The sequence below is a fragment of the Mastigoproctus giganteus genome, chromosome 6 (assembly GCF_048544385.1).
Source record: "Mastigoproctus giganteus isolate SK-2022 chromosome 6, ASM4854438v1, whole genome shotgun sequence".
Taxonomy (NCBI): Eukaryota; Metazoa; Arthropoda; class Arachnida; order Uropygi; family Thelyphonidae; genus Mastigoproctus; species Mastigoproctus giganteus.
The window spans coordinates 153,454,291-153,480,617 of NC_143580.1; the positions used below are offsets into that span (position 1 = coordinate 153,454,291).

General features: G+C 38.6%; 1 protein-coding gene across 1 annotated transcript in view; it reads left to right on the forward strand.

Annotated features, from left to right (window-relative positions):
• Sym (symplekin scaffold protein) overlaps positions 1 to 26,327 on the forward strand; it is a 662,620-nt gene that overhangs the window by 352,915 nt on the left and 283,378 nt on the right. The gene's annotated exons all lie outside the window — the stretch shown is intronic.

The following is a 26,327-nucleotide window of genomic DNA, read 5'->3' on the forward strand; positions in this document are numbered from 1 at the left end:
ATCGTGTCAATGAAATTATTCTTACAGGAATGGAATCCTTTATCCCACACTCCACTTTAACATCTCGTCCTTTATCTAAACCTTGGTTTTCCAATAAATTTGCTAAGGCTGTTCAAGAGAAGAATGTTGCATATCGTAATTGACTTGTTTCTAATTCTTCAGTTTCATTTTATGCCTACACCAAAGCTCGCAACAATTGTAAAGCAGTTATTAATCAGTCCAAACTAGAGTTTGAACAGGCTAAGAGTAGGGGGTTTAGAGGGCAACAGGCATCCTGTGTGTTATCAGACACTCAGCCTAAAACACTGATGGATCCAATATCTCTCTATTACAGAAGATTTAGAAGAAGTCCGGTTGGCCTGCCTCCCTAAAATCCACTCATGCACACCTTCTCGATGGTAAGCCCTGTTACGTCACTTAGGTGGCAACGAACGTGTAGAGTGGTTCTCTTTAAGACGCCTGGTCAGTGTGAAGAGGAAAAGACCAAACCCTCCAGCATATGAAAGCACGACGAAACAAATGGCCCTCAGTCCCCAGCAGCTTTCACTCTCCCTCTTATGGCAGTGAGAGGATCAGAGTGGAAGCAGAGGGTCCTAAGAATCTCTGGGTACTACCAGGCTGCCATGCACGGAAACTGAACTTGGCCTGTTATAACGTAATATCACTCATTGGTGAAGACAGGATATTAGAGCCGGAAAAGGAATTGGAATATCATCGGTTTGGCTGAAACAAGAAGAAGAAATTTGTTGTTGTTGTTATTTGTTATTTGGTTTTTAGGAGCATTAGCAACTAAGGCCATATTGCTCCGGGATATGCGGTGGTCATTCCTTGACCTTTCCGCATACTCCGTATTTGGTGGTGACGGGCTCGAACCCCGGTCTAATCAAGAAGCATGTGCTACGCACTGCTGCTCCTTCCCACCTGGCTACGGAGGCGCCTCAGAAGAAGAAATGAATCACTTATAAGTTTATCAAGTGGAAATCTGTACACCAATGGAAACAGTGAAAGGAGTGAAGGTGGAGTTGCGTTTCTTGTCCACAAAAATTTTAAAAACAACATTTTGGAATTCAAAAGTACATAACCAAGAGTGTCAAGACTAATACTCAAGATTTCTAAGGGGTACAAGCTAAAGATTATAATGATTTATGCACCAACATCGAGCCATTATGATGAAGAGGTTGAAGAAATGTACACCGAAATTGAGAGTCTTCTAGATGAGCAGAAAACCCAGTACACTATTATTATTATTGGGGACTTCAATGCTAAGGTTGGAAAAAGACAAAACAGCGCAGAAAGGGGAACTATAGGAAATTTTGGAATTGGTGAAATTAATGAAAGACTTGTGGAATTTTCAGAATCTCAAGGACTGTCAGTAATAAACACTTTTTTCATGAAAAGGGTGAACAGAAAGTGGACATGGAAGAGTCCAAATGGATTAATTACTAATGAAATCGACTTCATCCTCACTAACAGAAGATATATTGTGAATGATGTTATCATCCTGAATAAGGTAAATGTTAGAAGTGATCACAGAATGGTAAGATGTACACTTGATATAGATGTAGGAAAGGAAAGGAAAGGAAAAAACTGACTCGAGTAAATAATACAAAGGTCTTTGAGATAACAGAAGAGGAGAAAAAGCAGTATGTACTGGAACTTAAGAACAAGTTTGAGCTTCTGCAGACTGCTGAGGACCAAGATATCGACGAGGAATATTACAACTTTTTGAAAGTGATAAAGCCGAAGAAACCTATAGGTTTCTTCGGCTTTATCACTTTCTTCGGCTATAAATAGAAATCCAAAGAAGAAAAAATTAGTCAAGAAACACTTGTCATGATGAACCGAAGACGACAAATGAAAATCAAGAAAAACACTGACAGGGAGAAAATTGAGTATACTGAGTTATGCAAAGCCATTAGAAAGAGACTCAGAGAGGACATAAGAAGATTTAACACAAGAAAAGTAGAACAAGCATTAAGGGAAAACAAAGAATTTAAATCAGCACCCATGAGCAGTAATACAGAAATACAAATGATACTAAAACTGAAGAATAGCGATGGTGTACTTATAAACAGCAGAGAAGGCATAATTCAAATAGCAGAAGACTACTATAGAGAATTATACAAGGAGCAGGGGAATGATGCCAGCAGTGGGGAAGATGGATTGCAAAGTAGCAACACATACGACATACCCAATATTCTTCCTGATGAAGTAGAACATGCATTGAAGAAAATGAAGAATCAGAAAACCCTGGGGGAAGATGAAGTTACTGTAGAGTTGTTAAAATTGGGAGGAAGAAACATAACACAAAAACTGGCAAGGCTCTTCACAAAGTGCATTAGAAAAGGTGTGACGCCCAAGAAGTGGAATAATGCAATCATTGTTTTGCTGCATAAGAAAGGAGATAAATCAGAAATTGGAAATTATAGACCAATTAGCTTGTTATCCCACATCTACAAGTTGTTACAGGGGTCATTACTAACAGATTAGAAAAATACTTGATGAGAATGAACCGATTCTCATCAAGTATTGGGGAAGATATATTGCAAAGTAGCAACACATACGACATACCCAATATTCTTCCTGATGAGGTAGAACATGCATTGAAGAAAATGAAGAATCAGAAAACCCCAGGGGAAGATGAAGTTACTATAGAGTTGTTAAAATTGGGAGGAAGAGACATAACACAAAAACTGGCAAGGCTCTTCACAAAGTGCATTAGAAAAGGTGTGATGCCTAAGCAGTGGAATAATGCAGTCATTGTTTTGCTGCATAAGAAAGGAGATAAATCAGAAATTGGAAATTATAGACCAATTAGCTTGTTATCCCACATCTACAAGTTGTTCACAAGGGTCATCACTAACAAATTAGAAAGAATACTTGATGAGAATCAACCGAAAGAGCAAGCTGGCTTTAGGACAGGATTCTCAACTATGGATCACCTTCATGTAATATCACAGCTAATAGAGAAAACAAATGAATATAAAACACCATTATGCCTGGCATTTGTGGATTATGAAAAGGCATTTGACTCCATACATCATAAGGCAATGTTTCGGGCACTGGAAAGACAAGGCATTGATACCCCATATATTATGATTTTGAAGAAAATATATGAGAATGCTACCTCCTTTATTAGACTAGACAAAGACAGTAGGAAACTTAAAATTGAGAAAGGAGTTCGACAAGAGACACAATATCTCCGAAGCTGTTTACTGCTGCCCTTGAGGAAGCTTTCAGAAGATTAGACTGGTCGCAGAAAGGAGTCAATGTGAACGGAGAGTACCTAAACCATTTACGATTTGCAGATGACATTGTGATTATAAGCCACGATCCCAAAGAATTAGAGGAAAATCTTAATCAGTTATGCACAGCTAGTAAGGATTTTGGACTAAAGATGAACATGGCTAAAACATAAGTAATGATGAACAAGTATGCCACAGAAAGGGAAATAATGATTGAAGGAGCAGTAATTGAAAAGGTGGAGTCATATACTTATCTGGGACAAGTTATTAACTGTAATAATGATAAATGGTTGGAAGTCAAGAGAAGAATAAATTTTGGATGGATAGCATTCAGGAAATATAGTCACATACTGAAGAGCAATATCCCAGGTTGTCTGAAACGTAAAATAACGAACCAATGTATACTCCCCACCATAACTTATGGAAGTGAAACTTGGGCACTCACCAAAAGAATGGAAGAGAAGTGAGAACTACACAGCGAAGAATGGAACAAATCATATTGGGAATGAGACTGTTAGATAAGAAGAGAAACGCATGGATTAGGCAACAAACTCAAGTAAAGGACATTCTTATCAAAACTAAAGAACTAAAATGGTCTTGGGCAGGACACATAGCTCGAAGACATGATAACAGATGGACTAAGAAAATAACAGAATGGTACCCAAGAGGAGCTAGAAGAAAACCTGGAAGACAAAGGCAGAGATGGATAGATGAAATTCATGAATTCGTGGGTAGTAAATGGATGGCCAGTGCTCAAAACAGAAGGAACTGGAAAGTTGCTGGAGGGGCCTTCATCCTGCAGTGGATTGAAAATGGCTGATGATGATGATGATGAAGAGTAGAAAACTTGCTTTTTGCCCTAATGGTAGCCGAGCATTCTGGTCTGTCGCCAAAGCTATTGGCCGCAACTTTTGCCCATCTCTGCTCCCACCTCTGTCCAAACCAAGGGTGGTCAGCACCTACTCTATTTTTCTCAGAGGGCCTGTTATTTATATTTCACGATTTTGCATTGCATGATGGTTTCTAGGAACACAACCATTGTGCTATACGAGGACTGATTGTATACATTTGTAATCCAACACACTCTTTTAAATGCCAAGAATTTGGCCATTCACAAAATGTCCAAATTGTCAATAAATCAGGTGCCAACCCAGTGATATGATGCACCCTTTGAGAACTTGAGGTGTAGGGTAAATGCCCCTGAAGCAATTAATGTGAGGGGGCCATTTAGCTCTCAGCTGCCCTGCTCAATGGCAGAGCTCACTCCTGTGCATCAGACAACGGAGATTGCCTCATAGAGGCAATCTCCAAGGCAGAATGCACTGGTCCTACAGGAACTCGTTATTGTTGGGGACTTTATTCTCAGGGAGATGGGGAATATACTATGCAAGAAGGATAGCTGGAACAGGACCAGGGTGTGCCAGGGGTAAAAGAAGAAGACATCGTAGAGCAGATATCATCTTTTAAGGGCACGAAAGGTGATATTATTGTACACGTTGGAACTAATGACATGAAGAGTACGTGATCTGCAGATTAACTCAACAAGTGCAGGTCAATGTTGAAAAAAAATCACGAGTTAGGTTGAATGAGAGTGTCTGCAATTCTGCCCAGACACGAGGTAGTATATGATGAGAGTTTTGTCAGTCAGTTTGGCCCTGGAGAGATTGTGCAATGCTCATGGAGTAGAATTTTTTCAGCGTGGTCTGTGCTTGCTAACAGGAGAGACCTTCTATAGGGATGGGATACACTTAAATAGAAAGGATGTAGGAATATTTGCTGATGCTATTGAGGCAGTGTTAGGTGGGTCAGAAAACTGCTAGCTTGGGGGGGATGGTACACAGAATAAAAGGTAGAGGCAAAAGTGATTCTTTGATTGCATCTATTAGAATGAACAGCAGCCTGGAAAGCAAGGTGCTGCAGATTTCCCGGACTGCTGGGAGTCATAGTGGAACAAGTACATACATGGGCTGTGTTAGGATAACTAAGAGTAGAAACAGGTGCATGTATACTTGCATGTACATCAATGCTAGGAGTATATAAAATAAATCTGATGAATTTGAAGTACTCGTTAAGTCATCGAATGCAGATATATGTGTATCGAAGATGGATTCAGATATATGAGATTAGAAATTTTGAATCTGGAGAGTACAATGTATACAGAAAGGACAGCAGGGGAAGGGGGACTGGTTATGCTCTCAGTTAAGTAGCATAAAATCTAAGGCAATGGGTGGCCAGGGCAATATTGAATCAGTTTGGTGTTGATATAAGCTGTTGTTGTTATTTGGTTTTTAGGAGCATTAGCAACTAAGGCCATATTGCTCTGGGGATATGCGGTGGTCATTCCCTGACCTTTCCGCATCTTCCGTATTTGGTGGTCACGGGCTCAAACCCTAGTCTAATCAAGAAGCATGTGCTACGCACTGCACTCCTGCCCACCTGGCTATGGAGGCACCTTTGATATAAACACTGGGAAAACAAAAATGCGAGTAGGAGTGTGTTGTAGGCCTAATGAATCTGAGGAGTATAATGAGCAATTGTGCAGAGAAATAGTGGGGCAGTAAATCAGAATGTCTTATAATGGGGGAGTTAAACTTTTCAGATTTGACTGGAACTTGCGGCTTGCACACTAGCAAGACTTTTGTGCATTAATTGAATGGCTGTTTTCTACAGCAACATGTTCAAGGGCAATCAGAGGGAGTAATCTTCTTGATCTGATAATCAGCAGTGATTATTCATGCATTAAGAATTTGCAGATAAAGGAACCAGTGGGTGACAGTGATCACAATGTACTGATGTGGGATTTACTTAAAGATGTACCTACCATCAAGGGTAGAGGGAAGGGCTTTTGCTTTCGGAAAGGTGACTACAGTGGTCTCAGACAGTTTTTAAATTCTATATAGTGGAATCAACTGATGATGTTACCAATGTTGAATTCTAAATGGGAAGCCTTCAGGACTTAATCTTGGAGGCTACTAGGCTTTTTATTCCAACTAAGATTCTGTTCAAGGTTTAGGCCTAAATAGTTGTCAGGTGAATTAATGAGACTCGTGACAGAGAAGAATAATATATGTGATGCATATAAATTATCAGGCAACACAGAAGTCTATGGCAGATATAAGCAAATCTGTAACCGAGTCACAAAGGAGGTTAGGCATGCAAAGGCAGATTACGAGAAATATTTGGCCAAAGGATGCAAAGAAAAACAGCGAAAAGTTCTTTACTTCATGTGAACTCTAGAAGGAATGAGATGAACCAGATTGGACCACTTAACGTAGATGGGTTGACTGTTGATGATCATGTTCAGGTAGATGATAAACTGAATGAGTATTTTGCATCTACATTCACACGAGGAGTTATTCAAAGAGTGTATTGCCAGAAGTTTATCAAACTATAACAGGGAGCTAAGTGATTTTGTGAGAACAATGAGGAGGAGAAATTATTGAAGTTAAACATTAAGAAGGCACCAGGGGTGAATGGGATCTATCCATTTATATTAAAGGAGACAGCAAAGGAAGTAAGCAAACCCTTAGCCATAATTCGTGAGCTTCATTGGACTCAGGGGTGGTCCCCGTTGACTGAAGGTGTGCTAATGCATCACCAATTCACAAAGGCATTTCAAAAGATGACTCAAGTAACTATAGACCTGTTAGTTTAACTTGTGTTCTGGGGAAAGAAATGGAGTGTGACTGGTTAAAGAAGCATTGCCGGATCATATAGACATGACCAGTAATAGTTAAGACACAGCATGGGTTTGTTAAAGGGAGGTCTTGTCTGACCAATTTGATTGGATACTATGATGTGGTCCCAAAGGAACTGTATGTAAAAAATAAATTTGATATCATGTACAGGTCGACCATCACCAATCCGGCAGTGTTGGGACCTGTGGAGTGCCGGATTAGTGAGTTTGCCGGATCACTGGTGGTTATATTAACACATACAGTTAACCAACAGCTAACACCTCCTTCTACCTTTAATTAACATGTTGACTGCCAAGCTAGTTTAAGAAAAAAAATTCCCCAGGAACCAAAAAATATTTAGCAAATAATATGATTAGTAATTCTAAAATAAATATTGTAATGTCAGTGTTGTTTTTTCTTTTAAAATATCAAAAAAAAAAGTCTTTTTTTTGTGTGTGTGTGTGGTATATATGTGGCCGACGTGGCCCAGTAGGTTACTTTATTTTTTGAGAAGCAGTGTCGGCCACATACGTGTGATGCTATTATGGCATACATATGAAGGTCGTTTGCGATTAATTTATTGCACGCGCGGTGAGTGCTGCAATAAAACTAATTGTGATAAAATAAACTCTCAAACGTTGCAATAGGTTTGTCAGTATTGTTTGTGAAAACAAGTTCGTTAGTGCACTGTATTATCCATCACGTTGTGTTGTGTTTTTCCACAAGTTTGTACAAGTGTGTTGTAAAAAAAAAAAAAAAAATTAGAAAGGAATGGCTAAAAGAAAATTACTAAGATAAGAGGAACTGAGAGAAATTGGTGGAATTTACAATTAAGAAGAGTTCTCACAGACAGTTTTTTGTCGAGTTTTTTCAGTAGTTCAACTTTATCTGTTATGGACAGATTTGTGCTTTACACCATGAGAGGCACTTCTTTTATGCATTGGAACCATGGCTGCGGTTAATGTTATCAGATTATAATAATAAATGCAGAAAAACAAGTGGGAATGGCTTGCCAGTGTTTACGAGTTCGCGCCAACAGCTGATGCTACAACCAATGCCACCAAAACTGTAGCGGCAGGTAGGGCGAAATTTGAAATTACATTCACGGAAATTATGTCCGAATTAGCGGTGGAACTGGATTAGTGATGGTCGACCTGTACTTGGATTTCAGGAAAGCTTTTGATACTGGTGCACATGGAAGACTGCTTTACAGATTGGAGTGGTATGGCATTAAGGGTAAGTTGCTCCAGTAGATAAAGGGATGGTTGAGTGGGAGAAGACATAGAGTGGTGATCAATGGACACTGCTCTTTGTGGACATACATTATTAGTGGAGATCCCCATGGTTTGGTGCTGGACACATTGTTGTTTTGTGTTTTCAATAATGATATTGATGTTGGTATATCAGACTTAATATCCAAGTTTGCAGATGATAGATTGGTTGGCAGGGTTCTTAACGACAGTAGAAAAACAGTATGTTACTCCAATGGATTTAGATAATTTTGGCAAATGGACTGAGAAGTGGCAACTGAAGTTTAACTGCATATGGGTAGTAAACACCCAAGGAAACGTACCAACTGTGTGGTACTAAACTCAGGGAAGTGGAAAGTGAAAAAGAGCTTGGGGGTAATTGTGCAGTCAGATACGACGTTCACTGAGCAGTGCAAATGGGCAGCTAGGGCAGGTTATGGAGTCTTGTCAATGATATATATAGGAATTTTGCTAGCAGAGACAGGGATAGGGAGGTGATTATCCTGTTGTATAAGGCAAGAGTCTAGCTACACCTTGAGTACTGCATACATCCTTACACATTCAGGTAAGGATGTGGCATTTCTAGAATGAGTACGATGACGGGCAACGAGATTTGTAAGGGGGAACAAAGGGGTACTCTTACCAAGAAAGGCTTAATTGCTGCAAATTGCAGCACGTGTAGGGTAGGTACGTGCGAGGTAATCTGATTGAGGTATATATAAATCCTTGATTGGGTTGAGCAAGCTGAATGCTGATGGGATTCTTCATCCTATTCAGATTAAGAACATGAGGGGGCATAGATTCAAATTGAGGAAAGACAGTTGTAGAATAGATGTGCTGAAATTTGCCTTTAGCCAGTGGGTAGTTGATTGGAGGAACAGACTTCCATCTGGACAGGCATTTGGAACGAATGGAGGGATGAACTGGGAGTTTTTTTTTTTTTTTTTTAAGGCTGATGCTGCGTAAGCTTGCTTTCTTGCATCGTATGCCTCTGCTAATGCTAATGTATGCAGAGGTTTAGTCACTTCTGCTGTTTTTGATTCGTGTGAGCTCATTCATTCAGACTGTAAACCAGAGCAACACAAATGTTCAAAATGCAATGGCCCAAATGCTGCCTACTCCAGAGACTCACCCCTCTGGAATAAAGGGGGGGGGACATTGAATGAATCAAAGCCAAACAAAACATGATGCACCAAGAAGCCAAAAAATTGTGCAGGTTCAATTTAACATTTGGCCAACTTTTGCTCAAGTAATTCAAAAGCCAACTGTAGTAACTACTGCTGTGCAAAGAACAAGAATGACTAGTACTCAAACAGATGTAACAAATTCCCCCCAAATAGATCAGTGTCAGACTGGACTTGGTCAATTTTAGAATGTGTATCCTTATGTAATAAAATATTTAATACAAACAAGGCTGTTAGTATATCGATCACTGTTCTGCATACTAATAATTATTCAAAGTTCTCAAAAAATGATGATACTTTTAAAACAGACTCTTCTCGACCTCTTTGCAGAGGAAGAGATGGACTTGGGAAGACCATACTTCCCATAAAGAAAATCTGCTCACCAGCAGCCCCTCAGACAAAAACTGAGGGCTGAATTACACCTAAATAAATGCCCAGTTTCCTTCAATGGAATTGTAAGCATATTACAGTAACCTTGATGACATTCAGGCTCTCTTTCTCAGGTATAATCTAGTTGCCTTTTGTCTTCAAGAAACTAACTTAACCACTTCTGTTACTACCTCACTCATACATCATGTTTTCTCTACAGAAAAGGTAGTTTCTCACTTTGGCTTATGGAGGCATTGCAACTGTAGTTATCTCCAATATTCTTTCCCAACCATTAATGCTACAAAAAATCCAGAAGCTGTAGCCACTCGAATATCCTTCTGTTTTGCTGTCATTATTGTCTCTTATATCCCCCCCCTCCCAACCAAGATATCTGTTACGGTGACCTTGAAACTTTACTTTTGTATCTTTGCTCCTCCCTTTTGCATCATGGGGGATATCATCCTTATTGGGGTGATAGGATACATGATAAACATCGAAAAATTTTATGAAAGTTTCGTGACACTACTGAATACTGGATTACTTACTTATTTTCACCTCCCTTCTTAGTCGTGCTCAGCAATTGACTTCTCCATACGCTCACTGGTTCTTTTTTTTTTTTTTTCTTTGTTTGGCTAGTCTGTGAGATAGTCTTTTCGGTAGTTACCACTACCCAATAGTCTGTCATATAGAAGCAAATTTAAATTTTCCACCCAGCTATAATCAGAAAGACAAATGGAACTTTACTAAAGCTGATTTGGAAAAATATAGGCAGTTAACAATCCTAGACAAGACAATTGTTTCAAATGTATCAATTAATACTGCTGTTGTTTATGTAACAAACCAAATATTGCAGGCCACTGAAGCAACAATACCAAGACTGTCCCCAATCGATCAAATAAGACCAAAAGCTTGCTGGAAAAGTGAATGCAACCAAGCCAAACAGAAGAAAAATAAAGCCTGGTATAATTTTCACAAGAATTCTACTGCCACAATCTAGTGCAGTTTATAAAATCCAGAGCCAGTGCCAGATGCATTCAGCGAGCATGCAAAAGACAGTCATGGAAATGTTTCGTTTCAACAATTTTGTGGTCCACCAAATCACAAACAATCTGGAAAAATATTAGTAAAATGTATAACAAATATCCTCCTTTACGCTGCTTGGTCACTTGGTGGTGCTGCTCTTGCCTCCTTGTGGTGGGGGCCGGAAACCTGGGAGTTGAAAGCTACGCTCCCAGGGCTGAAAGGGAGCAAAACATGAGTAGTAAAGTCACTACTTCCCGAGGAACGTGGGAAGTAGTTCAATTTAGTCCCACTAAATCGAACTGCTGAAGAACCAGAAAATATTGCTAAAAGGCAAAGGGCAGACAGTTTTAAACCATCACCAACACCCTTATTCCTAATTATTCACTGCACTGGAGAGGAGACATTAGGAAAGAAATCCCCATTTTTTTATCCAAAAAGTCTTGGAAGGACTAGCCAGAACACAAAAAACGGTTAGTCGACTCCAATCTGGGGATTTCTTAGTTGAAATGTCCAGTACCAGACATTCAGAAAAGTTACTGAATATATCAAACTTTGGAGGTATATCAGTAGTGATCACCCCTCATAACACTTTGTGGGAGTAACTCTTTGTGGGAGTAATCTCCAAATGGGATCTCTTACACGTTGCTGAAGAGGAAATCAGCAACAAACTCCAAAATCAAGGAGTGACGAATGTAAGATGGATTTCTATTCGGAGAGATGGAAATATAATACCAACCCAAACCCTAATTCTGACGTTTAATACAACAAAAGTCCCACCAACTGTAAAAGCAGGATATTCAAACTGCCAAGTAAAAGCATATATCCCAAATTCCTTGCTCTGTTTCAAATGTCAAAAATATAGACACTTGCAGACTGCATGTAGAAATACACCGACATGTGCCAAATGTGGATCCAAAGAACATGAGATCGAAGACTGCCAAACTCTAACTCCAAAGTACCCAAATTGTAAAGGAGAACATCCTGCCTACTCCAGAATATGTGAAAAATGGAAAAAAAGAAAAAGGAATACAAAAATACAAAACAGACCACAGTATTATACGCCAAGAAGCAAGAAAAATGGTCCAGCCAACTATAAACAGTAGACCAATGTATGCACAAGTATCAACTAGATTTAAATCAGTTGAATGTCAAACTGAAATCTCAGTTTCCCCCAAATGAATCTTTCTCATTACAAGTCAAATACTTGGTCCAAGCAAAACAAGATAAACATGAGAAAAAGGTAAACAATCCTCAATCCAATCTCAATCCTCTCAGCTTCTTCAACACTTACAGCAGTGTAAGAGTAATGAAGGTACACATAATCACAAATCTACTTCCGAATTTATGGAATTTGAAAAAAAACAGAAAAGTTAGATGAGGAAGTATTGGAAATCCATTCCGTTCCGAAGAAGAAGACAATATGGATACCGGAAAACCCTTCTTTCCCAAAAAAGATACATTAAGGACAGAAAAACAAAAGACATCCACCCGACAAAAACAGCTCACGGGGCTGAGCAAATATAAATAATGGATAAAATTATTCAGTGGAACTGCCGAGGATTACGAACTAATTTTGATGATGTCCAGTATCTGATCACACAGTACACACCAATCTTTACCTGTTGTTGCAGGAAATGTACCAATTTGATTGGATACTATGATGTAGTCACAAAGGAACTGGACGCAAAGAATAATTTTGATATCATATATTTAGATCTTAGAAAGGCTTTTGATACCGTTGCACATGGAAGACTGCTGCACAAATTGAGCGGTGTGCCATTGGAGGCAAATTGCTGTTATGGATAAAGGGATGGTTGAGTGGGAGAAGTCAGAGAGTAGTAATCAATGGACACTGCTCTTCGTAGACTAATGTTATTAGTGGAGTCCCCCAGGGTTCAGTTTTGAGTCGTTTTCTGTATTCATTAATGATATTGATGATGGTATATCAGACTTAATGTCCAAGTTTGCAGATGATATGAAGGTCAGAAGGGTTGTTAATGCAAGTACGCTGATGCAACAGAATCTAGAAAATTGAGCAGGTGGGCTGAGAGGTGGCAACTGAAGTTTAACATTGATAAATGTAAAGTACTGCATATGGGAAGCAGTAACCCCAGAGTAACATATTAACTGTGTGGAACTACACTGACAGTGGTAGAGAGTGAAAAGGACCTGGGGGTAATTGTGCAGGCAGATGTGAAGTTTTCTGAGTAGTGCAGACAGTCTGCAAGAATAGCTCATGGTGTATTGTCAATGGTATAGAGGAATTTTTCTGTCAGGAATAAGGAGATGATTATCCCCTTGTATAAGGCAACGGTCAGGCCACACCGTGAGTACTGTATACAGGTCTGGAGGCCTCATTTTAAGAAGGATGTAGAGCTGCTGGAACGAGTACAGAGAAGGGCAACAAGACTAGTGAATGGAACAAAGGGTTGCTCTTACAAAGAAAGGCTTAAGTTTTGCAAATTACAGTGTCTGGAGACTAGGCACCGGCGAGGTGATCTGATAGAGGTGTATAAAGCCTTGAATGGTTTGAGCATGCTCAATGCTGATGGGACTCTTCTTCCTCTTGCTCAGAATAATCACTTGAGAGGGCATAAATTCAAATTGAGGATGAGGAAAGACAGTTGTAGGATAGATGTGTGGAAGTTTGCCTTTAACCAGCGTGTGGTTGATTGCTGGAACAAACTTACATCTGTCGTAGAAGTTGATAGGTTAAACAGATTCAAGGCAGAACTAGACAAACATTTGGAGTGAGTGGATGGGTGAAATGAGAAGGGTGTGTGTGGTTTTTTTTTTTTTTTTTTTTTGCTGATGCTATGTAAGCTTGCTTTCTTGCATCATGTGCCCTTGCTAATGCTATATATTGCACCAAGAGAAGATGTCTCTTATGAAGACTTAGATGCATTAATACAACAACTATCTCCCCATCTCTGTTTGATGGGAGATATGAATGGTCACAATACACTGTGGGGATGTTCAGACTACAATAGAAGAGGACGTCATTGAACAACTACTGGAGAACCACAACCTCTTGCTTCTCAATGTGGGCAACCGCACTTACTTCCACTTTCCAACTCAGACCACTACAGCAATAGACCTCACCATATGTACGCCTACACTTTACATAAAATTTAATTTGGAAGTATTTGAGGACCCTCTTGGTAGTGGTCATTACTCAGTAATTTCTACACTGGTGGGTAACTATCCATATCATACCAGCAGGGCTTCTGCTTGGAAAATAGATAAAGCTAATTGGGAAGAAAGCAGTTTCCGACACCAATATCATTGAGAACGAAACATTAAATGTTGCACTAGCACGTCACAGAAATCATACAAAATGCAGGCAAGCTCAATCCCGAAGACTTCATCATATTTTCCAAACTGTCCAAAGACATGGTGGAATGCTGATTGTACTGAAACAAGAAAACAAAAAAATAAATAGTGTGGGGAATCGATTCCGTAGATACCCAACTACAGAGAATATGATTCAGTACAAAAGAATGCGAGCTATACAGCAGGCCCTCGTTATAACGCGGTTCGCTTTACGCTGATCTGCTATAAAGCTGTTCTTATATTATAACCCGTACCTGACTATAATACTGTCACAAATCACTATAACGCTCTTTTACAGATTGCATTTTTGGCATATTTAATGAAACTGTTTCATTTGATGGAGTCGATAGCTTGAAAATGAATAGCAAAACAGCATTAAAATGTTTCCCATGCTACTTGAGAAAATTTCCCACTCAGCGAAATTTTCTTGCATGCTAATTTAATTGCAGTTCAGTGACTTGTTACATAGTTCTGAGATCAACGTTTTTAAAAATGATCCAAGTATATTGCTTGTAATATTTCCGTTATATGCAGTTATCCGAAGTCCAGTCATTACTCAGTACAGTATTAGACATCGTGAATAACGGACAGTTTACTCGAACATTATATCATAATTAATGCAACCAACGCAGTTACATTTTCGAAGGGTTAATAATGGCGGATGAGAATGAAAAAGCAACGTCTGGATGCAGTACGAAGACTACAAATGTAAGAAAAAGACTGAATTTTAAAATTAAATTAGACGTTTTGAAGCGAATCGATTCCGGTCAACGACAAGTGGATGTGAGCCATAATTTAGAACTGGCAAGTTTAACTGTAAGAACAATCATAAAAAAATAAAGAATTAATTTTAGCACTGGAAAGACAGCTGTTCCACTGCAAGCAACTAGGGCTAGGCTGGCTATTAGGATTGAAATGGAGAGACTTTTAACTAATTTTATTGAAGATAATATCCAGTGCAGAATTCAGTTAAGTTAAATATTATAAAAAAAAAAAAAGAGAGAGAGAGAGACTAGCCTATATGATGATCAGAAGAAAACTCACCTAAAAAAAAAGAAAAAGTGGAACCATTTAAAACTAGAAATGGCTGGTTGAATAGATTTAAAATCCAGGGAGAAGCTGCAAGTGCAGATCAAGGAGCTGAAACTTTCAAAAAAGAACTTGTTAAAATTATTGAAGAGGGGTATCATGTGTTATACTTCTCAACAAGTTTTTAACATAGATGAAGCAGGACTTTTTCGGAAACAAATGCCTAAAAGAAGTTTCATATTGAAAGAAGAAAAAAACATGTCACGTTTCAAAGTATCAATGGATCGGTTGACTTTGTTGGGTGGTAATGCTGTGGGAGATTTAAAATTAAAACCACTTTTAGTTTACCAGGAAGAGGGCCAAAGTACAACCCAAAATCGACACATTTTTCATGATTAAATCCATCAATTAAATTAAATCCATTTAGATCAATTAAATTCAGGATTTTAATTGGAATTTTAAGTTTAATTTTGATACGTAAGTAGTTACCACATAATTATATACGTATCTAACGCAGAATATTTTATATGTAACAATATTTGAATATTAAATATTTTGACCGACATTTGTGCATCTTTTCACTACCGTTTATTTTTGATTAGGAAATATCCTAAGGCACTGACCACAACTCACAAATACATATGTTACCTTATGGGAATGCGGCACTCACTTAGCGTGGATTCACTCTGTTTTTCTGGAAGGAATTATCAGCATTAAGCGGGGGTCATCTGTAGCATGATTCACTAGGAAATAGGGTGCCTCCATAGGCAGGAGCAGCAGTGTGTAGCACACGCTTCTTGATTAGACTGTGTTTCGAGCCTGTGGCCACCAAATATGGAGGATGCGGAAAGATCAGGGAATGACCACTGCATATCCCCGGAGCAATATGGCCTCAGTTGCTATTGCTCCTAAAAACCAAATAACAAACAACAACAACTAGAAAACAGACTCGAAGAACAGCATGGATCCACTTCACATCAACAAATGCTCATGTAGTCTGGAATAAAATAAAAATGACAGGTAAATATAGAAATAGGCTATCGCGAATACTAGTCTGCAATGGAATTAGTCTGACTGACCCAACCGTTATAGCAAATACATTAGGTGAAACCTTTGCAAAAGTCTCTTACCCTCCAGAATTTCTGATAAAAAAAGGAAAAACAGAAAAAAAAAATAATGTCAATTTTAAATCAAAGGGAAACAACTCCTACAATCAACCAGTTACAATAAATGAACTGCATGAAGTTTTGTCCCTAGCCAGACTGAGTGCGGTTAGATCAGACGATATACATTATGATATGATCAAGCACCTTAACAAGACTGAAATAAAAAAAAATCTGTTGAAACTGTATAAAAGAATATTCCAAGAAAATGTGTTTCCAAACACATGGCACCATGCAATAGTACTAGCCTTCCCTAAACCTGACAAAGACCTAACAAATCCATGCAACTATCGACCAATAGCTCTCACCAGTTGTCTAGGAAAATTAATGGAAAAAATTATAAATAAGAGATTGGTATGGTATTTAGAGGAAAATAACATCTACACAAACATGCAATGTGGTTTTAGCCATCACAGGTCTACACTAGACCACCTGGTTAGGATAGAAGCCAACATCAGAAATGCATTCATATAAGGTCACAACATATGGTAACCGTATTTTCTGACATCGAAAAAGCATATGTTACCATATGCAGATATGGGATCTTACGAGACATGCACCATGCTGGACCCAGTGGCAGTCTTCCTATGTTTATCCAGAATTTCCTTATGAACAGAACCTTCCAAGTAAAAATGCAAACATCTTTCTCCAAAATCTACCAACAAGAAGCCGTCCAACAGGGCCCAGTCTTAAGCTCCACTTTGTTTTCCATAAAGATGAATTCAATCACAAACCAACTTCCTCCTTCAGTGTCACATGCACTTTATGTCGACTTCAGTATCTCTAGTCAGTCCTAGAACATGAGAACAATCGAGAGGCAGTTACAATGTGCAATCAACAATATAAGTGGGCCCTAGATAATGAATTTATACTGTCAACACAAATACAATATGTGTACATATCTGCTCCAAAAGAAATCTCCATCCTGATCCAGAATTAAAACTAGAATGCAAAATATACCAACGCAGCCGAAAGCAAAATTTCTTGGGCTAATCTTAGATAAGAAACTCACATTCGTGGAACATATCTGGCAGCTACAAAAAAGCTGTGCAAAACATCTTAACATACATCAAAAACATCAAAACATACTTAAAATCCTCTCATCAACAACATGGGGAGCAGACAGATATTCTTTATTATTCAAAGCATTAATTAGATCAGAGTTGGACTCTGGAGCCTCAGTGTATGATTCAGCACAGAAAAACAGCTCTGAAATGGCTCGACCCAGTTCATCACAATGCACCGCGTATAGCCACTGGTGTGCCTATCACACCGCTCCCATATACAGTCTCTTTGCCGAAGCCAACAAACGATCCCTAACATTTAGGTGATAAAAACTGGCATTGGATTATGCATTTAAAATAAAATCTATGCCCTGACATCTAACTTGGGAGATGCTCTTTGATCCACATTACAGAAATATTTATAAGAATTGTCAACAAGCAAATCGATCCCTCGGGATCAGAATGCAAGAATTTTTAGCAGTGCATAACCTTAATATGAAGAGGGTAGCGCACTTGCAAGTTCACACCCCTCCACCATGGGATTCGCATGTCCCAGTATATAATTTCTCCTTTCAGAAATGGAATAAAAATGCAGTACCTGCAATAATCTTTTAACAGTTACATGCAATGTACAGACTTCAATTTTCTGACTATATTCCAATATACACAGATGGCTCGAAAACAGACACTTTAGTGGGAGCAGCAGCTGTTTTCCCAGATATTACATTAACGCAACAAGTTCTGAAAGAGTGCCGTGTATACACAGCAGAATTGTATGCACAAAAAAGAGCCTTAGCTCATATACAAAATATGCATTACAAAAGAAATGCAATATATACAGATTCCGCCGACCGGGCTAGCCGAGTAGGTAAAGTACCTGCCCGGCAACCCAAAGGTCGCGGGTTCGATTCCCGCCTCGGGCTTGGATCAAAGTACTGCAAAAACCTTGGGAGGTGCAATATGGCCACAGAAGCCGATGCGCCAGCAACTACCAAATAAAAAAATATATATATACAGATTCCTTAAGTTCATTACAAGCCGAGCAGAGCTGCACCCAAACACCCAGTCCTTTCCCACATACAACAAATACTGACTGACTGAACAGGAGCACCGTAAATGACCAGGAACATTTTTGTTGGAACCCAGGACGTAAAGGGATTGCTGGAAACGAAGCAGCGGACAAATCAGCAAAAGAAGCCATACTGCAGACAGGAGAAGAGATCTCAGACCCTTATTTCAATTACAAGCACGTGATATGGTGTACTTGCCTGATGCAGTGGCTACAAACTGAAAACAAACTGTACCAAATAAAGTGGAAAATTTAAAACTGAGTTTCTAGCACACAAAAGTCAAGAAAAGAAGAAACGGTACTGGCCAGACTAAGAATCGGGCATACCTATCTTAAGCATTCTTTCTTGTTGTGAGCAGAAGAACCACCATGATGCCAGAGTTGTGATAGTATCCAAACAGTAAAACATATATTAATAGAATGTCCTAAATATGTAAATGAATGCAAACAAGCCTTCAAAAATGTTTTTAGGACTTGTGACACCATTACCTAGCAGATCTCCTGAATGATAGATGACCTTATAGATGTTTTCACTTTCCTTAAAGATATTAATTTATACCATCTTCTCTAAGGAAGTAAACACAAGCAACAGACTAACTGAATGAAGTATGAATCAGAATAAAAGGAGCAACAGAAATTCAAAGTAAGCACCTCTGAAACATATCATACCCTATGAACTGGTGAATTATGACCAACATAGTCCATGCACCATTAAACCCTAATACAACCAACCCTCCTCCACATCTATCAATACTGAAGGTAAATGATGTTTTGCTGCTTCAAGACATAGCTATCACTCTTTTCTCAAACCTCTGCCCTATCCTCATACTCACCTGGCTTCCAGAAATTAAAGTCCTTTGCTGAAAAGCAGACCCTAAATTTTTACACTGACTGCCATCAACCATACAACTGTCCCTTTACCGTAATTGAACTGCAGCTTGCTCTTAACAGATCAAGACTAGTGCTGCTGTACCTGATTGAATTCACTATTCCATGTTAAAAGAGCTGAACAGACAGTCATTTCATATCATTTCACTCCTTCTATATAACCAGATTTTTATAGAAAATGCTTCCCCCCCGATACCTGCCAACATTCATATGTCATAGTGCTTTTAAAACCTGTCAAAGACTCAATGTCATTATTGGCCTATTGCTCTCACCAGCTGTATAGGAAAAATAATGGAAAAAAATGGTAAACTCTCTTCTCACCAGGTTACTGAGCATATACAACCTTACCAGCTCATCACAGTATGGGTTCAAACAGAAACCCAGATTCACAATGCTTTCATAAGAAAGGAACATTTGACTACAGTTTATTTAGACATCGAGAAAGCTTTTGACATAGCTTGACAATATGGAATTCTCCATGATCCATACTCAATAAGTTTCAGGGGCAGTCTGTAAAAGTTAATACAGAACGTTTTTAAGCAGTGGTCTTTCCAGGTATGCATTCAATCTATCCTCTCTTGTAACTTCATCCAAGAAGAAGGTATTCCACAGGGCTCAGTTTTAAGTGCCACCCTATTCATTATGAAACTAACTCAGTAACTAAGGTCATTCTACTCACTGTTTTTACTACTTTATACACAGATGATTTTAGCATATCTTGCCCCTTCCAAAACATGAGAATGATTGAGAGGTAGTGTCAAGGTACTCTTAACAGGATTACAACGTGAGCTGCAGATAAGTTTTCAAATATCACATGACAAATTCATCGTAGTTCATTTCTGTAGAAGACGCAATCGCCATCCTGACTCAGTTTTGAAGCTGGGTGACTATGACATAGCTCTTTCTTGACCATATCAAACAGCTTAGAACCACCTGTTTAAAGAAATTAGACATTTTTTTTTAGTATTATCAGCTACATCATGGGGTTCTGCCCATCATACACTTCACTTATATCATGCCATTGTAGGATCAAGATTAGATTATGGATCTCCAGTTCCATCTCTGCAAAACTCAGCTCACCTTGAGGTTTTTGGACCCTATTCATCACAGTGGCTTATGCATTGCTTTTGGAGCTTGCCACACATCTCTATCCAGAGCCTTAATGCTAAAGCTCATCAACCGTCACTCTTTCTATGGCAACAAATTTTACTACTAAATTATGCTATGCAAATTAAAAGTCAACCTGTGCATCCAACTTCGAAACATCTATTTACTCCAGATTGGGAATACTTGTACCATTTATCGAGCAGGTCAACTTAGTGATGGATAAATGGTACACACGTCTTCACTCATTACGTGATAATTGGCAGCTAGACCTTTCTGAAATAACCACCACTAATTCCACTGCTCCTCCATGGGCTTTCTGTTCTGCCACTTCAAGAATGGGAGAAAACTACTTTTTCTCCGCAGAATATAAAATAGCTTCGTAAATCACTAATTGCAAAATATGAATCTTATACACATATGGCTCCAAAACTGACCATCATGTCGGTACTACTGTTGTTTTTCCATCTTCCATAATCTCCAGTCAGTTACCTTTAGAGTGCAGCATCTTTACTGCTGAACTACATGCTATACAAATGGCCTTGCCAACTATAAAATTGCGCCAGTTTTCTTATAATGCTATTTTCACAGACTCTCTCAGTTCCCTTCTCACTTTACAGCAATTAAAGGAACATCACAACTACCTACTTGATCATGTTCATAACCTGCTGACTGTTCTAGCTAAGGACATGAAAATAGTAAAATTTTGTTGGGACCCTGGCCACGTTGGCTTACCTGGCAATGAAAGTGCTGACCATTCAGCCAAATTTACTGTGTGAACCATTGAGGCATCTTTCAAAATCCCTTTCACTGACTATAACAGTCTTGTAATAAGTCAAAGAATAAATCACTGGCAAACCATTTGGAAAAACCAAGGAGGCAACAAACTCCTTCAGATTAAACCGAATTTTCAGCCATGACCATTTAGCTTTCATTCGAATCGAAGGGAAGAAATCATGCTGCAAGACTAAGAATAGCACTTACTTACCTTCCTCACTTTTATCTTCTCTCTTCCTCAGTTCCGCAATTCTGTACAAACTGCCATTCTCAAGTCACAATCCAGCATATCATAGTCAACTGTCTTCTCTGTAATGGAGTACAGCAAAGCTCTCGGCATTACTTTTCTTTCAAACAGCTGTTCACTCTTTATAAATCACAAATCCGCCCTACCATGGAATATAGTTTCCACATCTGGGGTGGTGCCCCCAAAACCTCTCTCAGGCTTCATGATTCCGTTCAGAAGAGGGCAGTTAGGTTAATTAATGATTCATCTCTAACAGAGTAGTAGTAGTAGTAGTAGTAGTGGCAGTGATGCAAGAAAGCAAATGTATGAGCTTATGCAGCATCAGCCAAAAGAAAAAAAAAAAAAAAATCACACCATTCCCTCCAAATGCCTGTCCAGTTCCTCCTTAAATTTATTCAACCTATCAACTTCCACAACGACAGATGGAAGTTTGTTCCAGCAATTAACCACCCGCTGGCTAAAGGAAAATTTCTGCACATCTATTCTACATCTGTCTTTTCTTAATTTGAATTTATGCCCCCTTAGATTCGTAATCTGAACAAGTGGAAGGATCCCATCAGAATTCAGCGTGTTCAACCCATTCAAGGCCTTATATACCTCAATCAGATCACCGTGCAGGTGCCTAGTCTCCAGCCACTGCAATTTGCAGAACTTAAGCCTCTCTTGGTAAGAGGATCCCTTCATTCCCCTCACCAATCTTGTTGCCCTTCTCTGTACACGCTCAAGTAAATCTACATCCTTCCTAAAATGAGGCCTCCAGACCTGTACGCAGTACTCAAGCCGTGGCCTGACCATTGCCTTATACAGAGGGATAATAACCTCCTTTTCCCTGCTAGCAAAATTCCTATATATCATTGACAAAACCCCATGACCTGCCCTGGCAGCCTGTCTGCATTGCTCAGAAAACTTCATATCTGCCTGCACAATTACTCCCAGGTCTTTTTCATTTTCTACCACCTTAAGTGTAGTACCACACAGTTGGTACGTTTCTCTGGGTTACTTCTACCCATATGTAGTACTTTGCATTTGTCAAGGTTAAACTTCAGTTGCCACTTCTTAGCCCATCTGCCCAAATTATCTAGATCCTGTTGCAGTAGCACACTGCCATTACTGTCATTAACAACCCTGTCAACCTTTGTATCATCTGCAAACTTCGACATTAAGCCTGATATACCTTCATCACTATCATTGATAAATATACAAAACAACAGTGGACCTAACACCGAACCCTGTGGGACTCCACTAATAACATTACTCCAAGAAGAGCAGCACCCATTGATTACCACCCTCTGTCTTCTCCCACTTAACCATCCTTTTATCCATTGTAGCAACTTACCCTTAATACCATTCTGCTCCAATTTGTACAATAGTCTTCCATGCGCAACAGTTTCAAAAGCTTTCCTGAAATCCAAATATATGATATCAAAATTATTTTTCGCATCCAGTTCCTTTGTAACTGCATCATAATATCCTATCAAATTTGTCAGACAAGACTTTCCCTTAACAAACCCATGCTGTGTCTGAATTATTGCTGCAGTCTTGTCTAGATGATCCTGCAATGCATCCTTAACCAGCGACTCCATTATTTTACCCGGAATAGAAGTTAAACTAACTGGTCTGTAATTACTCGTGTCACCCTTCGATCCCCCTTTGTGAATTGGGGATACATTTGCACATCTCCAGTCCGTGGGAACCTCCCCTCAGTCCAAGGATGCTCTCATAATTATGGCTAAGGGTTTGCTTAGTTGCTTTGCCGTCTCCTTTAATATAACTGGATAGATCCCATCCACCCCAGGTGCTTTTCTTACGTTTAACTTCAACAATTTCTCTTCCCCTTTGCTCTCGGTTATTACAAAATCATTAAGTATCTTGCTACAATTTGATAACCTTCTGCCATTTTCAAACCTTAATAATTCCTCACGTGTAAATGTAGATGCAAAATACTCATTCAGTTTGTTTGCTATCTGAGCAGGATCATCAACAGTTGAACCATCGATATCAAGTGGACCGATCAGACTCATCCCCTTCCTTTTAGAGTTTATATAAGTAAAGAAATCCTTGCTGTTTTTCTTAGCATCTTTTGCCAAGGATTTCTCGTAATCTGCCTTCGCCTGCCGAACCTCCTTTGTGACCTGATTACAGATTAACTTATATCTGCCATAGGCTTCTATGTCACCTGATAATTTATATGCATCCCATGCATTTTTCTTCTCTGTTACGAGTCTCATTAGTTCATTTGACAACCATGTAGGCCTAAACCTTGAACAATATTTCTTAATAGATATGAACCTTTTAGTAGCTTCCATGATTAATTCCTTGAATGCTTCCCACTTAGAATTTACTGTTGGTAACATCGTCAGTTGATCCCACTGTACAGAATTTAAAAACTGACGGAGACCACTGTATTCGCCTTTACGGAAGCAAAAACCCTTTCCTTTACCCCTGATAGTAGTTAAATCTTTAAGTAAATCCCACGTCAGTACACTGTGATCACTGCCACCTAGTGGTTCTTTTATCTGCAAATTCCTAATACATGAATGATCACTGCTGATAACCAGATCAAGAGTATTACTTTCTCTGGTTGCCTCTCGAACATGCTGCTGCAGAAAACAATCATCCAATAAATCCACAAAAGTCTGACTAGTGTGTGAGTGCCCAATCCACAAGTTCCAGTCAATATCTGGGAAGTTAAAATCCCCCATTATAAGACATTCCGATTTACTAGCCCACTCTATTTCTCCGTACAATTGTTCATTGTACTCATTCAAGTCATTAGGCCTATAACACACTCCTATTCTTATTTTTGCTTTCGCAGTGCTTATGTCACACCAAACTGACTCAACAGTGCACTGTTCATCTATATCAACTGGATGCACTTCTTTTGATTTTATGTTTTTGTTTATTAACAGCATAACACCTCCTCCCTTCCTATCCTGTCTATCCTTTCTGTACACATTGTACTCCCCAAATTCCAGTTCGGCATTCCTTATATCTGTGTGACACCACGTCTCTGATATCCCAACAATATCCGCCTTTGATGTCTTGACCAACACTTCAAATTCATCAAATTTATTTACTATACTTCTAGCATTGGTATAAGTGGAGTCTCTCCACTTGCTGTCTCATAGAGAAACTGTTTCTTCTGCATGCCTCTTCTATAGATATTTCCATGGGCACTGTTCTTCTGAATTGGCTTCTATAATTCCTGCTCTCTCTTTCAAAACAGTCCGAACCCGTGCCGCCACCAGCCAACATCCATTTACTGTTCAACTTAAAACTCACAGAACCAACTTTTCATCTTCCTCGTTTATTCATTCAATTGCCGTTTTTTGAAACAACCTTCCTTCATATGTCTTTACTGAAAATTATAGTCTATAGAAGTTCAAGTCCAATGTCAACAAATATCTTCTTTTTTTCTTCCCAACCTCCAACCCAAGCACGGTACTAAGTACTGTAGGTTCTAATACCTCTCATGTTTGGGGTTTACATAAAAAAAACAGCTTATTATCAAGGCATGCAGCCCAAATCACTCCTATTTTGCAACAAATTTTAGACAACCAATCTGACATTAATGCAGTTTTAGCTTTCCTAAAAAAAGATATAATGCTATAACAGAATAAAATGCTTAAATCCCTCATAATGCTGCACATACCTACTTCACTTTTAATAACACCTGTTATTTCTTACTGTGTTTGTGTTATAATGGCCTTTACCTGCCATTGCCTATAAAACCTCCAGTAACAACAGCCCAACTCACCCAGTCTCAGCTCAGCTGAGCATATTTGGGACCTATTGTAAAAGGAAGCTTGGTGTTACAACATCCACCTGAAAATGTGTGGGCATTACTGGAACATTGTGCAACGCATGGATAGTACTACCACAGAACACCCTACAACACTTTGTGGATTCCATGACAAGATGTATACATGCTGTATTACAGGCAAAAGGTGGCCCCATGAGGGATTGGGTAGGTGCTGCTAATGCAAAGCCAATTCAATGTACATTTGCATTAACTTTGAGCAGTTTAAACCACAGTAGCTTCAAGTATTTCCAGGCTAGTCAATTGAGTAATTCTTATACATAAAAATTTCTGAAAATGGGAAAGGATATATATATATATATATATATATATATACAGTATTTATTGAACCACTTACCAAGGGAATCAAAATGATAAATGAAATTTAATAAGAAATGGAATATAGTTATTCAGAGTAAAAGTATACCTATTTGGTAACCTAAGTTGGACTTCATTATTATACCCTATAATTAAACATAATTTATAATAAAATACAATAAAATAATATAATAATAAAATGATGATGAAACAAATTATTGATAAAAGGATACACTGAATGGTATGTTGATGAGGCCTAACACCACTCAATACATCCTATCAATAATTGGCTAATAGCCTTAGTTATTTGCAATCTAATCTAATCTTCCTTTTGCTCATATTCTACACCTGAGGGGCATAAATTCAAATTGAAGAAAGACAATTGTAGAATAGATGTGTGGAAATTTGTCTTTAGCAGCAGGTGGTTGATTGCTGGAAAAAAATTCCATCTGCCATTGTGGAATTTTTTTTGGCTGATGCTGTATAAGCTTGCTTTCTTGCATTGTTTGCTAATGCTAAAGCTAATATATATAAACAGTAAATTTCTTTGTTTTTGTCAACTTTATAACAAAATTTCTTGAAGATAATTTTTTAATGTAAAAAATTGTTAAAACCTTGTTAAACTATTCTTTTTATTTAATGCATTTGTATTGTATAATTTAATTCACAGCTTGTTTGCTACTGGGGATAGTTGTTTCAGTTGTAATATTTTTTAAAAATATTTTACTTTTTGAAATGTATGTTGCTTGAGCTGTTCAGTTGGTTGAGTACCAGATAGCTGGTTTTACTTCATGATCTTTTAAGAATAGTACTTTAGTATCATATATAGCATCACCCATTAGTTAATT